We start from the raw sequence: 16598 nt of genomic DNA on the forward strand, positions 1-16598 counted from the left end.
TGTTTAATAAAACTCTTCCCACACTGTGAGCAGTGATATGGCTTCTCTCCTGTGTGAATGCGCTGGTGTTGCTGGAGATTTCCCTGTGTAGTAAAACTCTTCCCACACTCTGAGCAGTGATATGGCTTCTCTCCTGTGTGAATGCGCTGGTGTTGCTGGAGATTTCCCTGTGTAGTAAAACTCTTCCCACACTCTGAGCAGTGATATGGCTTCTCTCCTGTGTGAATGCGCTGGTGTTCGTTGAGATGACTCTGTTTAGTAAAACTGTTCCCACACTCTGAGCAGTGATATGGTTTCTCTCCTGTGTGAATGCGCTGGTGTACGTTGAGATGACTCTGTGTAGTAAAACTCTTCCCACACTCTGAGCAGTGATATGGCTTCTCTCCTGTGTGAATGCACTGGTGCAGTTGAAGACTTCTCTGTGTAGTAAAACTCTTCCCACACTCTGAGCAGTGATATGGTTTCTCTCCTGTGTGAATGTGCTGGTGTTGCTGGAGATTTCCCTGTGTAGTAAAACTGTTCCCACACTCTGAGCAGTGATATGGCTTCTCTCCTGTGTGAATGCGCTGGTGTTGCTGGAGATTTCCCTGTGTAGTAAAACTGTTCCCACACTCTGAGCAGTGATATGGCTTCTCTCCTGTGTGAATGCGCTGGTGTTCATTGAGATGACTCTGTTTATTAAAACTCTTCCCACACTCTGAGCAGTGATATGGTTTCTCTCCTGTGTGAATGCGCTGGTGTTCGTTGAGATGACTCTGTGTAGTAAAACTCTTCCCACACTCTGAGCAGTGATATGGCTTCTCTCCTGTGTGAATGCGCTGGTGTGTTTTGAGACTATTCTGTTGAGTAAAACTCTTCCCACACTCTGAGCAGTGATATGGCTTCTCTCCTGTGTGAATGCGCTGGTGTTTCTGGAGATTTCCCTGTGTAGTAAAACTCTTCCCACACTCTGAGCAGTGATATGGTTTCTCTCCTGTGTGAATGCGCTGGTGTACGTTGAGATTACTCTGTGTGGTAAAACTCTTCCCACACTCTGAGCAGTGATATGGCTTATCTCCTGTGTGAATGCGCTGGTGCCGTTGAAGACTTCTCTGTGTAGTAAAACTCTTCCCACACTCTGAGCAGTAATATAGCTTCTCTCCTGTGTGAATGCGCTGGTGTTTCTGGAGATCACTTTGTTTAGTAAAATTCTTCCCACACTCTAAGCAGTTGTAGCTTTTCTCCTTTTCCATGTTTACTGATTTCAGCAGTCTGACATACTCCTCACAGATAAATGTGTTTATGTAGGTAAAGTTTACCTGTTGAGGAAAGTGGATAGCATTAATTCCTAGAGGAAAAAGACATTGTTTCATCTTCTTCTCACAATGAATTTGCAATCATGACAAAGAACCATTTGGGCTCTGCATAATGCTAAAGACATTAATTCTAAAGACATTCATGCTAAAGACCATCAGGAGACAGTGCTAGGCTTCCTTACTTCACTAAAATGCAAACATTTGTTGTTGTGATACGTGTCTCTCTCTGTTTGGTTCAGTGTCACTCTATGTGCCAGTCTATAGGGACTTTTATTTTGTATGGTTCATCAACTTTATTTTCAAAGTTGTTCTTTTCCTTCCTTTCTCTCTCATGGTGCTGCAGAGCTGCTTTGGTCTGTTGAAGCTCCTTATGAGTTCCAGCAGTGTGATTTGATCTTTTAAATTATTGTGCATCAGAGAATTAATCTATGGGCAGCACCAACATATCACAGAAAATTCACCTGTGCACACGATTACTCATTGTGCCATGTTTCCAGGTTGATTAAAGGTAAAAATGATGTTGGCCTCTTTAGAAAGCACTCCTGTTAAAAGTGTGCAAAAAGTCACATGATCCACAAAGGACATATATTGTACGTACGTATTTGTGCGTGTAGTGTGATGTATTAGAAAGTTGCTGTGCATTTGCTTGAACGTCACATATGAATTTACAACTATCGCATTTTGTATTTGTAAGTCACTGTTTTCGTTTGAAAATAACGTTGTTTGCTTGCAAATAGAATATTTGTGGAACATGTTCTACAGTGTAGCTCCAGTTAAAACTAAATTAATTAGGGAGAAAAAGCTTGCACCATGGTATGACGACCACACTCGTCTTCTAAAACAGGCAGCTCGAGCAGCGGAGTGCAAATGGAGATCCACCTCACTAGAAGTGTTTAGAATCGCATGGAAAGACGCCGTGGTCAAATATAAACATGCCCTAATAAAAGCTAGAGCCTCATATTATTTGACACTAATAGAAATCAACAAAAATAACCCTAGATTTCTCTTCGCGACTGTATCAAAACTAACAAGAAATATCAATGACACTAGTTCTAATACGGCATTTACACACACTAGTGATGAATTTTTAAACTTTTTTAGTAATAACATATATATTATCCGACTACAGAGTCATAATAGGTCTACATCACAGCCTAACCTCCAATCCAACCCCAGTAGTATAGGTATTAGTAACTACGCATCCGAAAATATTACTGAGCTATATTACTGAGTCTTCGATCCTATATCACAAAAAGAGCTCAAAACACTAATTCGTTCGTCTAAGCCTACATCATGTATATTAGACCCAGTTCCAACCCGTCTATTCAAAGACCTACTCCCAACTATTACAGGGCCCTTGCTTAATATGATTAACAGTTCCCTTAACCTAGGATATGTGCCCAAACAATTAAAATGCGCCGTAATTAGACCCTTGATTAAAAAACAGAATCTCGATCCGCAGATTCTAGCCAACTATAGACCAATTTCTAATCTCCCATTTATCTCTAAAATTCTACAAAAAAGCAGTTTACATTCAGTTATACCATTATCTCCAATCAAATAGTATCCATGAAAAGTTCCAATCAGGATTTAGACCGAACCACAGCACTGTACGTAAAACAGTACGTAAACGTAAAAACACTCCAATGAATAACCAAACTAAATCAAATGTATGTAACATTACAATACATCCACTATAACAGCATAAAATCAATTAATTCGTACATTAAAGCAGTAATTGTCACGCTACGGTCCCCGAACCCTTCCTTTGGGGCGTGTGTTAACGTTGTCTGCGTCTATTCGTCTGCGTCTGTGTACCTCCGTGGGTGCGGGTGCGTCTTGTCATTATCCGTCTCACCTGTGGCTCGTCTCGTCATCACGTGGGGTTGATGTGGTCTGTCTATTTAATGTGCGTTCGCTCGTCTTGTGCTCGTCGTTGTCTAATGTTTGAGTCTACACGTTACGTGTGTAAGTGTCTGTTTAGCGTGCGCTATTGCGCAATAACCTGTATGCATTAAAACGTGTCGTTGTGCCTGTGAAGCTGGATTTGTGTCTCGTCCTTCGCCTCGCACCCAACGTCACAGAACGACGAGCCGCCAGAGACACAACAAGCCATGCCAGGCTACACCACCCGGCCAAAGAAGGGCAAGAAGCCCAGCAAGCGCCGCCATGCCTCTGCTCCTGCCCAACACCGCGCCGCCACCGTTACTCCCGAACTTATGGAGCAGGACCCTTTATGCAGCATCATGCTGCTCCGGGCTCGGGAGGCCAGCACTGGGGAACTGGCGGAGTATTTCCGCCAGACCGCGGTGCGGATGTGGAGGGAGCGACACCCCTCTCCCACCAGAGACCTCTCGCCCCTGAGGGTCGGCTCCCTCGAACTCTGCTCCACAGAGAAGACCCCTGAGAGCGAGTTCGAGGGGGAGGAATCGGAGGGCGAGGAGGAAGAGGAGGATCAGGCTCCCTCGGTTTGTTCCGCCTCCACCGTGGACTACGGTGAGGAGGAGGATTACCCTCCCTCCGTGTGCTACGCCCCCACAGTGGATTATGGTGGGGGAGAGGGGAACGAGGAGGACTACCCACCGTCCGAGTGCTCCGCTCCTGCCGTGGGCTACGGCGAGGAGGAGGAGGAGGAGGACGACGATTACCCTCCGTTCGAATGCAACGCACCTGCCGTGGGCTACGGTGAGGAAGAGGAGGAGGAAGACTATGATTACCCTCCGTCAGAACGCTCCTTCCCCGCTGTGGGCTACGATGAGGAGGTGGAGGAGGAAGGCAGTCCGCCTCCCTCTGAGTGTTCCGCTGGGACTGTGAAGGGGAGGTGGACACCAGAGACCAGTGTTAATTTTGACAGCAATTTTTGATTTAGTTTTAGTCTTAGTCTTTTGACTAAAATGTAATTTAGTTTTAGTCATAATTTAGTCATTGATTTGTTTTTAGTCTTAGTCTAGTTTTAGTCGACTAATTATCATTAGAATTTAGTCGAATAATATCAAAATAATTTAGTTGACTAAAATATAAATGGTGTAGTAGTCATTATATACACTTGCACAAAATGAAACATTTATTAACCAGTTACAGAATATTATTTTTTGTATGTGCAATATATACAAAAACAAATTTCCAAACAACTCTATTGACCTGAACTTATAGTTACTGAGCATAACAATAACAAAACATTGATGACCAGTAGGTCCGCTCTACCTGAAAACATATGGAGTTTATGAACAATGCATATTACATTCTATATAAAACTGGGCGCCGTAAAACAATGCCATAGCCCGCAGATGTCGTTTCATTTGTCGTATTTGTCCCGACATCATCATTCCTCATGGTTTACACAGCATCTTGTTTTTCTCAAAGGAGTCAAAGGAGAAATGTGTCCATATATCGCCGCTCATCTTTCTCCCTGCTGACATTGTCGAGTTAACTTCGAGTTTAATTTCATGAGTGACCACAGTTCACGCGCTGGTTTTGTCCTAACGGGTTCTGCGCGATGTGAAGACGTTAGTTCTGATTGGATGGTTACCCGGTTTGTCCCGCCTCTCCGTGTACGCTAAAGTAGTTACGGTTGGATCTCTTCTTAACTTATCCCTACCTTTCACTAAACTAAATCAGGTTTGATTGAATGTCGTCGCTGGACAATATTTTCGTCTCGTTTTTATTCATTGACGAAAATGTCCTTTAATTTCGTCATCGTTTTTATCCCTTCGTATAGTTTTAATTTAGTTATCGTCTCGTTTTCGTCATGAAAAAAGGTTCGTTGACGAAAACTATGACGAAAATTATTCGTCAACGAAATTAACACTGCCAGAGACGGTCCCATCCTCCGATCGTTACGGTGGAGAGAGGATGGACTGCTCCCGGGGTGGCAGCCCGGAGCAGTCCATGGAGTGGGACCAAGGAGAAGAGGAGGAGGAGATGGAGACCGCAGGGGATCTCCCAGGCGGTCCGCTCGGGGCGTCTACCGGCCGCGCTGCACCCGGCGCCTACGCCGGTCGCGCTGCACCCGGCACGTGCGCCGGTCGCGCTGCACCGCAGAGGGTCTGCTGCGAGGACCGGAGGAGGACCGTCCGCTGCAGCACCGGCAGCTCCCGATCTCTCTCCCCTTATCGCTCTACTCCTGGCGCGTAGTCTGGCGCCTGTTTCATGTTTGTGTATGCCAGTGTTCGTAAGTCTTCCCATTTGTGTGCCTAACCCGTTTTTCCCTTTCGTGCCACTATGTGTAAGTGTACCTGTGTGTGTGTTTGTGAATGTCCCGTTAAATGTGTCTAACGTGTTTTCCCCCGTCTTCCCAGGGAGGGTGTTCTAGACCAGGGTTTTTCAAACTATGGGTCGCGACCCTAAAATGGGTCGCGAGGCAAAAAAAAAGGGTCGCTAAAAAATAAATGTTAATATATTTAATAAATTATATTTATAGCGCGCGACTGCGCGAACGGCGGAGGCGTTAATACTTGGCGATCGATCGCGATATAATAGTTAAACTCCGTCAACAACTTACGTTCGCCGCCCCCCCCAGTCAACAACTTACTTTCGCCACCCCCCCCCCCCCGGGCAACAACATGCGTTCGCCACCCCCGTCAACATCTTACGCTCGCGACCGAGTATACTGTATATATATTTCTTAGTAGGCTGGGTCGCGGGAAAAATCATGGACAAAATATGGGTCGTTAGAAAAAAAGTTTGAAAAACACTGTTCTAGACTGTGCGTGGCGGACTCTCCGCCGAGGGCGTTCATCTCCCAGACGCAGGACTGGGCGCTTCAGATCCGCCCGTTGACGTGGGTTCGGGGCACTCAGTCCTGTTGGCACCCCGGGATGGGTAGTGCCCTTGGTGGGGGCGTCTGTCACGCTACCAGCCACGTGCAGAGGGGGGGGCGGAGGGTGCTGGAGCACCTGCCCCTTTGGCCCTTTCTGCCCAAAGTGCCCTTTTGTCAATTTTTGTATGTGTGAAAGTCTGTCTGTGTGGCATAATAATAATAATAATAATAATAATAATAATAATCACCATTCACATGTGAATCACGTTGATTCACATTGACCCTTACGTGCCCTCCTGACTTTACGTGACGTCAGCACGTGACCTAGGCGCTACTAAGCTGCTAACTCTAGATACGGAGAGAGAACAGCTAACGGTCCGGTAGGTAGGTTTTGCCGTGGTATTTGTTTGTGCACGCCACATTGTTTTCTTGCAAGATAACTGACAAAGATAGTGAAGTTAGCAGCATTCTGTGTGTGTGAGACTCTACACACACTCTCACGAGTTACAGTGTGCCTGTCACTGTGTGTGTATATGTATGTTGCCAGGTTCGCGGTTTTACCGCCAAATTGGGCTTGTTTGAAAAGTCAGTCGCGGGTGAAAATTCAGGAATGGCGGGGTGCGTTTTATTACCGGACTACTTTAAAAATTACCACGACCGCCAAAAAACAAAAAAAGTGTCTGTTGTCTGCTGAGAGAGAGAGAGAGACACACACACACACACACACAGTTGCCGTGTTTTTCCTACATGTATATTTCTAAAGGCAATGAGGCATATGCTATTTGACTAAAACTCTGCCATGTACATGCCTATTTACATAATTTTGGACTATATTAGTATAAATACAACAATAATAATAATTAATTTGAAGAATTTAAATTGTGATTGTGACCTCTCATTAAACAAATCAGAATGTGTTTTAACACTTGTATACAGACAAATTAAATATGCATGAATATAAAATGTGACATTTATAACCTTGCTGTCTTGCACAAAGTGGATAAAGCACAAATACATTTACTGGCAATTGAAAAGGATATTCCAATCAACTACAGTGAAGTCATTGACATATTTCGGAGCATGGGCAACAGGAAGTTGCTGTTATAACTGAAACAAAAAAATACTACTTTGTTACATGCACAGAGAGACAGACAGACACGCACGCACACACACACACACCCTTCCTCTATTCTCTTTCTCCCATTAATGTTAAGTTTATACATGAGTTTATGAGTATCAATTAATAAAAACAGGATGGAACATTACATGTTGAAGTCATGTTTGTGTCAAAACAAATGGTTGCATTTGTTTTTTAGAAACCAAAACTACAGCTGTGAAATTAAAATAAAGAGGTGTAAGAATTGTTCCATTTTTGTCCAAGGACTCCAGGAAGAGAAGCCACAGTTAAACAGTCCAGTGTCTAATGGGGATCTGAATTCAACTTAATACATTATCTTTCTATGTCCTAAATTAATGCAGAGCTTGAATTATAGCTTAGTGGATATAGGCTGTACCTCCACCCCTCTTTTATTCTTGTCCTCCCATTAATGTTCCCCTTTCTTTTTACGAATGTGCAACTTGATCTGTTTAGTTCAGTCAGCCTGCTGTATCCTTTCTCAGCACAGAATCTCCTACAAACAATCAGCCGTATGGCAGGTCACAGTGCGCCATGTTTAATCTTAGTTATCTTTGCATCTTATCACGATCACATAACACTTATTTTAATCAGCCACTATCTCTCCCATGCTCTTTTTAGTCACTTCAATATCAGAACAATACAGCGTCTCCACCAACCCCCTCAACAGTAGCTGTTCAATGTACTCAATCAGGTAAATATAGACTATAGATATAGACTACTTTTGCCCTCTATCAAAGATATGAGATGTGGACAATAATATGGCATGTTGTGATTCCATGTTATATTATTTATGAATAAGGGTTGCTACAAATCAAACTGTTATATTTCAAGGTATGTTTCTGTATGGTGTTTCAAATTTGTGCTCCATGTGCCCCCTTTTCACTTTGAGCACCTGCCCCTCCAAAGGTCTCTGCACGGCCCTGCACGCTACGGTCCCCGAACCCTTCCTTTGGGGCGTGTGTTAACGTTGTCTGCGTCTATTCGTCTGCGTCTGTGTACCTCCGTGGGTGCGGGTGCGTCTTGTCATTATCCGTCTCACCTGTGGCTCGTCTCGTCATCACGTGGGGTTGATGTGGTCTGTCTATTTAATGTGCGTTCGCGCAGTGTCTTGTGCTCGTCGTTGTCTAATGTTTGAGTCTACACGTTACGTGTGTAAGTGTCTGTTTAGCGTGCGCCATTGCGCAATAACCTGTATGCATTAAAACGTGTCGTTGTGCCTGTGAAGCTGGATTTGTGTCTCGTCCTTCGCCTCGCACCCAACGTCACAGTAATAAAACCGTACAACATAACTAGCATATAAGCTTTTATCTTTGTAACAGGAACCACTGAGCTACTAAACAAAAGAACCAAATATAATTATATTCGTATAGTATCAAATAAGTAGCTACGTTATCTGGCTGGGTTAGTTAGCGCTACAACATCCATTATAAAAATACTTTAACACATTGAATTTTCCACCAACTTAGTCAAGACACGAGATTCAACCGTGAGGTAACGGAACGAACAAAATAGTGTGGTTAAGATTTGGTTAAAAGGTGTTAGTGGTACGTATTACTAAGTTAAGTACTTACAGGTCAACCAGTAGTCCAACACTTCCAAACACCAACACGACAATCAACTCCACTAAACGCCCGATGCTGATATTGAGAATAAGGAAACCTGTGGTCTGTAATGTCCGACGGTGATGGTAGGTAGAGGTGGGCGGATCGATCCAAATATCGATACCAACGCTGCTATTGATTTGGAGCAATACTCGTGTAAAAAGATTAATACTCAATCTTTTTAACTCTCCCGCACACACCGACTGCTGCGTACGTGGATTCATCAAAGTCTCTTCTCTGTCTGTAAGAGCAGCGTTGCCAACAAGTATCGTCGCTGCAGAAGCAAAAGTCCAGGGGGTGGAGCTAGATCTAGATCCAACTCCTCCCACCGTCCATAGTTTCTTTTGGTCGGTCCAGGGGGCGGAGCTGCATTTAATCCAACATCTCCTACGTGTCGCTTACGTTTTCCGACCAGGAAATAGAAATCCAATAAATTCACCCTTAAGACTGCTACCGTTTAGAGATCAAAATGTTCTTTAAATGTTCTTTAAATAACACAATACACGTTTTTTTAAGTTTACAAGAAAACGTAAAAGTTGCCAACTCCTCAGTAAGGAAAGACGCTATTGGCTGTCCTAAAAGTCACAAAATGGCGTCATCGCCTAATTTGCATAAAACCGTAAAATAATAACGTTGTGGGAGAGAAAAAATGATTAAAATACCCTAAATATGTTAGAGTGACTGACGGAGACTGTGTGAGTTAAATTCAGTGATTTATTTTGTATTACACTGAAGACGCATTTATATTTACATCCGGCTCTGTAAATACGGGGCGGGGTCAATCAGCGGCGGCTTTGGGCATGCGCAGTTCATTTGCAGCGTGGACGTGGAGCGGTGTGGGTCTGCTCTGACTGTCAGACTGCATTGTGAGTGTTGTGGGCGGGGCTCACGGCAGCACCCGCTGCTCGCTGAGGACAGTAACTGAAGACCATGTGTGTTCATCTCCGAATCTACAAAAGTCTCCAGTAACACCACAAAAAGTCTCTAGATTTGTCGCTACTCGCTTAAAATAGTCACACAGCACGGAGCAGCGCACCCGCCCCCTCTCGTCTTTAGTCTTTACACCGTCACGTTGCTCAGCAACCATGCAGGTAGGCTCCGCCTGGCCCCGCCCACTCAGCGCTCTCCTCGAGTCGACACCTTACAGTACGGAGAGAGAGAGACACCACCGGAGTATTGAAATGTCTGAGAGGAAGACATGCGCCGTTTGGCTTTATTTTATTGCAGAAAATAAAATTACAGCAAGCTGTATAGTTTGAAACAGGGCTGTTAAATACAGTGGAAACACAACAACTGTGTTAGTTGTAATTAATAGGGAGAGTTATGGAGTTAACATGGAGATAAATACATCCAGAACTCTTGATGTCGAAACATGCCTGCTTATAGTTTGAATTTAATGTGATAATAGTGAGGTGAAGTCAACTCTAGCTTTCTTATTCACAGCTTCAGGAATATGGTGGGACCATTTAAGGTGGAATTTTAGACAATAAATTGGTGAGTTTAGTCCAAATGTGCTGTGAATTACTATCTAGCGTCCTTTCCATTACACATTTGCAAGAATAACATGAGAGGTGGTAAATATATCAAATCAAATTTATTTGTATAGCGCTTTTCACAACACATGTTGTCACAAAGCAGCTTTACAATCTTTACAGGATTTACAAGGTTAACAATCGTATGGGTCCAAATCCCTAATGAGCAAGCCAAAGGCGACAGTGGCAAGGAAAAACTACCTATGATGGTGGGGAATAGGAAGAAACCTCGGGAGGACCAAGACTCAAAAGGGAACCCATCCTCCATTGGGTGGCCCGTTAGCACAGTCAGTGGTGCGCTGGGTGTACATGTATGTGTCTTCAATGTAATATACATGTACGTGTCTTCAATGATGCTTTATGAAACATCTTTCTGCTAAGATACATGAGAGGTGTTAAATGTACATGTACGTGTCTTCAATGATGCTTTATGAAACATCTTTCTGCTAAGATGCGTTTGTAAAACAGCCCTTGTTATTGTGCCGGTCATCAGGTGCAGAATTTAGGCACATATTCAAGTTCTAATGCTGTTTTAAGCAGCAGAAACAACATGGTTGACCGACAAGAGTTGACCAAAAAGCTGTTTTAAGTTTAACTGGTAGGTAAAAGTGTGTCTGTGTGTGTGTGATTAAAAATGGCCAACATTGATGTTCATCTGTGTGACTACTGCAGGACTGCTTCAAGACTACAGACTGGCCGGCACTCTGTGAGCCACACGGAGAGGACATTGACGGGCTTAGTGAGTGCATAACGGACTACATTAACTTCTGGGTGGACTCCATTGTCCCAAACAGGACAGTAAAGTGTTACCCAAACAACATAACAAAGGACATTAAGTCCCTCCTTAACAGCAAGAAGAGGGTATTCAGAGCTGGAGTCAAAGAGGAGGTGAGAACGATCCAGGGGAAGATGAAGACCACAATCACAAGACAATTACAGGAGAAATCTGGAGTGTAAACTCCAGCAGAACAACATCAGGGAGGTTTGGAGTGGAACGAGGACCATCACCAGTTTCAGGTCCAACGACAACAGAGTAGAAGAGGACAGTGAAGACAGGGCCAATGAACTAAACCAGTTCTTTAACAGGTTTGACACTACAGGCTCTGCCCTCCCTCATCCTGACTCCACTGCTGTCTGTTCCCTGCTGCCCCCTCCACTCACCCCCCCCCCCCCCCCTCATGATAGTCCAGCTCACACCTCCACCTCTCCACCACAAACCATCCCCACAGTGACCCTCACTGCTGACCAGGTCAGGAGACACCTCAATAGACTCCACACAAATAAGGCTGCAGGGCCCGATGGCGTCCCCCCCCCCCCCCCCAGGGTGCTTAAAGCCGGCGCAGGTCGTGTGAAGTCCTGCAGTATGTCTTCAACATGAGCACGAGTCTCCAGATCGCGTCCCTGTGTTGTGGAAGACGTCCTGCATCCTTCCTGATCTGAAGATGCCTCGCCCTAGTGATGTGGAATGGGATGTCACTTAAATTTTCTTGTGTGAGTCAAGGCAGGTGAGCGAATACTTTTGGCAATATAGTGTATATATATTCTGGAAGAATGGTCAAAAATCCTCATAAACACACTCCTAAACCTTGTGGACAGCCTTCCCAAAGAGTTGAAGCTGTTCTAGCTGCAAAGCGTGGACCTACGTCATATTGAACCCTATGGCTTAGGAATGGGATGTCACTCAAACTCTTGTGTGAGTCAAGGCAGGTGAGCGAATACTTTTGGCAATATAGTGTATATATATACAATGGCAACAACCCTCTTTTCTTTTTGTAAGGAAGCTGATATTTTATCATATTATACCATTAAAAAAATTAAACATTTGACACCAAAATCACTGGAACTTTAATGCATAGTACACAAATCAACCAAAAGCTGAAGAAAAACAGGTTTATCTGGCCCGCTGTGAATAAGGCCATCACTATGTCTGTGAAACTGCCTGTGAGTCTTTCTAAGGTTTTCAATATAGTAGAAATGTATAACAAAATCAATTATGTACAAACTGTATACAACTGGAATGACTTGGAATAGAAAACATTTTACAAAAAGAATGCTTTCATTATTTTAATATTGTTATATAACATACATAAACAAAATCAGTATGGGAAACAATAAACTCTTAAATTTATGATCCCATGTTCATTCGGTTCATCCATCTCTGTTAAACAAAGTGCGGAGCAAACACGCATCGTGAACACACACTTTATGAATAAGAAACAAACTTCAAAGGGAGCTGCGAATAAATAACTAACGTCGTGGATTGCACTGGATTAAATGAGCTCATGACTGCAGCTTTGTAAAAAATCCTTGCTGCCTTTGCAGTTTTGATAGTAAATCTTCAGACGCCCGTTCCAGCTGTGCATCAGTGTAATTCTTGTATTTCTCTGCGTCTTTGCTCTCGTAAGATACCAACAGCACCACCTACTGTCCAGGAGCGGTGTATTTGTACCAGTCGGTGTGTATTTTTGAGAAAATCTCTTCAGAAGGCACTCCTGATCCACTAAGGACAGTTGCACGTATTGTAGGTACGTATTTGTACGTGTAGTGTGAAGTATTAGAAAGTTGCTCTGCATTTGTTTGAAAATAGTATGATACTTGCGGAATATGTCCTGTTTGTTTACAACGTTTTGGCAGCATTATACGCTGCACTCTCAGCACGTTATAGTTTTATTTTCTAACTCCCCTGAATTGTAAAGCATTTGTTATATAGCTGTTAAGATAAATGCTAAAGTTATGGTTTCACTATTTTTCACATTAATCATTCTATAAGCTATATACAGTTATCTGTAAAACCATTTTAAACTACCATGAAAATGGTATTTTTTAATGACCCTTAATAATTTTGTTCAACCTTAAACACTATGAATAGTACCCTAGCAAATTCACAGCAGTGAAAATCACATTATGAACCATGAAAAGAACCTTTTCCCCATTAAATATTAAATTTTCTGTGATATGTTGGTGCTGCTTATAGAATAATTATTGAAGCAATAGCCTATGTACAGTGGCACTGAACCAAACGGAGAGAGACACGTATCACAACACAGACAAGTGTTTTCATTTTAGTGAAGGAATGAAGCCTAGCACTGTCTCATAATTGTCTTTAATATGATTGTCTTTAATATGAATGTCTTTAGTATGAATGTCTTTAGTATGAATGTCTTTAGTATTGTGCAGAGCCCAATCGCTTCTTTGTCATGATTATGTTTCATCTTCATCTCACAATACATTTGCAATGTCTTTTGTCCTCTAGATATTAATAGCGTCCACATTCCTAAACACTTTACCTACTGTGACGCACGGTGGAGCGGCAAAGGACGACACACGGGATCCTTGGCTGCGATAGACGTCACTTTTATTATTCTACACAGATAGCGCATATAGCGCACGGAGAACACTTAACGGACACGGCAACGTGTAGACTGTACTGTACACATGTGAGTATGAATATGTGAGTATGAATATGTATCCAGATGTTCCTGAGGTAGGTTTATGTTTAATAATGTTGTAGATGTTGCGGATGATGTTAACATTGTACAGCTGTGCAAAATAGCGTAGTGCAAGTGAACGACATGTCCTGTTCAGTGCAGTTAAGTCCAGTTGGTTCAGTTCAGCGGTTTAAAGACTCAGAGGAGTCCACTGTGGTTAAGGAGAGCTACAGCTCTGGGAAAGAAGCTGTTAGCATGTCGTGTTGTGCTGGTTTTGATGGTCCTTATTCTTCTACCAGAGGGGAGAGTCTGGAAGAGGTGATGTCCAGGATGGAAAGGGTCAGGTGTCATTTTGTGAGCGCGTTTCCTCACCCTGCTGGTGTGGATCTCCTGAAGCGTTGGCAGGTTACATCCAATGATCTTCTCTGCTTATCTGATGATGCGCTGGAGTCTGGCTCTTTCTTTTGAGGTAGAGGAACCAAACCAGGTGGTTATGGATGAGGTGAGGATGGACTCGATGATCGCTGTATAGAACTGGATCATCAGGGTCTGCGGCAGGTCAAATTTCCTGAGCTGTCTCAAGAAGAACATTCTCTGCTGAGCTTTCTTGGTGATGTTGACGGTGTTCCTCTCCCACTTCAGGTCCCTGGATAAGGTGGTGCCCAGGAACCTGAGTGACTCTACAGTGGAGACTGCAGAGCCATTGATGTAGAGGGGGGATACAGGGGGTGGGTTGCGTCAGAAATCCACCACCATCTCTACAGTCTTGTCTGTGTTTAGCAGCAGGTGGTTGTCGCTGCACCAGGACACCAGCTGATCAACCTCCTTTCTGTAAGCAGACTCATCACTGTTGGCTATGAGGCCCACCAGGGTGGAATCATCCGCAAACTTCAGGGCTGTCCAGGTGCTGAAGGATGAAGTGGAGAGTTAGGTCGACCACGTCATCAACAGATCTGTTTGCTCTGTATGCAAACTGGGGGGTCCAGCAGGGGGTCTGTGATGGTCTTTAGGTGGGCTAAGACCAGGCGTTCAAAGACCTTCATGACTACAGATGTCAGGGTGACAGGTCTGTAATTATTAAATCCAGTGATGGTGGGTTTCTTGGGGACTGGGATGATGGTGGAGGTCTTGAAGCAGGCTGGATCACAACGGAGCTCCAGTGATCTGTTGAAGATGCTGGTGAAGACTGGTGCTAGTTGCTCACAGCAGTGTTTTAGGATGGATGGAGAGACTGAATCAGGTCCCGGGGTTTTCCTCACCTTCTGTCTGATGAAGAGCCTGTGGACGTCCTGCAGGCTGATGGTGAGACAAGCTGGGGGTGGAGGTGTGAGAGCCAGCGTGGGGGAGGAGGGGGGTTGATGATGGGGTGAGAGAGTCTGCTGATTGTCTATTGTTTGAAATCTGCAGAAGAACTCGTTCAGGTCGTTGGTGAACTGTTGGTCGTTCAGGAGGAGGGGGTTTTTTCTCACCTTGTAGCCAGTGAAAAGCTGAAGACTGTTCCAAGCTGACGATGGGTCGTTAGCTGTGATGTGGTTATTCATCTGCTCTGAGAACTTTCTTTTCGCTGCTTTACCTCTTTCTCCAGTTTGTACTTGGCTTTTTTCTCACCCTCCTTCTCTCGCCTAAGCTGATTCAGTTCTGTAGAAAACCAGGGTTTGCTGTTACTGTGTTTAACACGTGTTCTGGTTGAAATACAGCTGTCTTCACAGAAGCTCATGTATGACGTCACAGCGTCTGTGTATTCGTCCAGTCCGTCTGTCGCCTCCTCAAACACAGCCCAGTTTGTTGATGTGAAGCAGCCCTGCAGCTTCTCTGTGTCTCCACTGGTCCACCTCTTCACTGTTGTAACGGCCGGCTTGTTGGTTTTGAGTTTCTGCCGGTACGTGGGAATGAGGTGAACGAGGCTGTAATCAGAGAGCCCGAGAGTGGCGCGCGCAACAGCGTGATAGGCATTCTTGATGCTTGTGTAGCGTTTGTCCAGCGCGTTGCCTTCACGTGTAGCGCACGCGATGTGTTGCCTGTACTTGGGCATCTCCTCCCTTACCAAAAAAAAGTATACTTAAAGGTAATTTTTTAAAGTAAACTTAAGTATATTTCCCAAGTATACTTTATGTAGTAAGTATACTAATATCAATGTACTAATGGTATACTGGTAAGTTTACTAATTCAATACTTCTTGGGACTAAATTGGCTCACATTTTAGTTTATAAAAGTATACTTTTAAGTAGACTTTAGGTGAGAGAGTAGTAAACTTTGAGTGCACAACTAGTTTATATTCAAGTTTTATTTTGTACTACAACTATACTAAAAGTAAACTTACAGGTATACTGTTAGTTTACTAGTTATATACTTCTAGTCTAGTTTTTAGTTTATGAAAGTACACTTTTAAGTATACTTTAAGTGTAAGAATAGTAAACTTTGAGTACACAACTAGTTTACATTTAGGTTTTATTTTGTACTGTTAATATACTAAAATAAGCTTATTTGTATACTGCTAGTTTACTAAGAGTATTCTTAAAAGTGTACTTTCATACACTTAAAAGTGGGATATAAGTATATAACTAGTAAACTAACAGTATACAAATAAGCTTACTTTTGAACTTAACATAATAATTATAGTTTACTACTTATATGTTTTAAGTATACAATAATTTCAATTTAGTTTCAATTTTTTACACTTTAAATATACCTTTAACTGTACTTTAAGTAGAAGATGAAAGTAAGCTGTCTTGCATGTAGTCATGATGTGTGATTTGAAGCTGAGCTCATTATCAAAGGTGACGCCCAGGTTCTTAACACATTGTCTGGCTTTCAGATTCATTTGATTTAAATAAGTCTGGACATC

At 43.3% G+C, this 16598-nt stretch overlaps 2 long non-coding RNA genes across 3 annotated transcripts; one reads left to right on the forward strand and one right to left on the reverse strand.

Moving 5' to 3' along the window:
* Positions 1 to 1042: 1042 nt before the first annotated feature.
* Positions 1043 to 9014, reverse strand: LOC143500506 (uncharacterized). Its single transcript, XR_013126820.1, has 3 exons — positions 8764 to 9014; positions 3966 to 4103; positions 1043 to 1298 (listed from the first exon to the last, which is right to left on the reverse strand). It is a non-coding gene; the product is annotated as an uncharacterized LOC143500506 (long non-coding RNA).
* Positions 9015 to 11711: 2697 nt separating this feature from the next.
* On the forward strand, positions 11712 to 14396 carry LOC143500507 (uncharacterized). 2 transcript variants are annotated; one of them, XR_013126822.1, is made up of 5 exons: positions 11712 to 11830; positions 11922 to 12032; positions 12731 to 12850; positions 13579 to 13762; positions 14053 to 14396. It is a non-coding gene; the product is annotated as an uncharacterized LOC143500507 (long non-coding RNA). The 2 variants fall into 2 exon arrangements; XR_013126821.1 differs by having other exon boundaries at positions 11749 to 12032.
* Positions 14397 to 16598: the final 2202 nt, after the last annotated feature.

Source organism: Brachyhypopomus gauderio, unplaced genomic scaffold (assembly GCF_052324685.1).
Source record: "Brachyhypopomus gauderio isolate BG-103 unplaced genomic scaffold, BGAUD_0.2 sc154, whole genome shotgun sequence".
Lineage (NCBI taxonomy): Eukaryota > Metazoa > Chordata > Actinopteri > Gymnotiformes > Hypopomidae > Brachyhypopomus > Brachyhypopomus gauderio.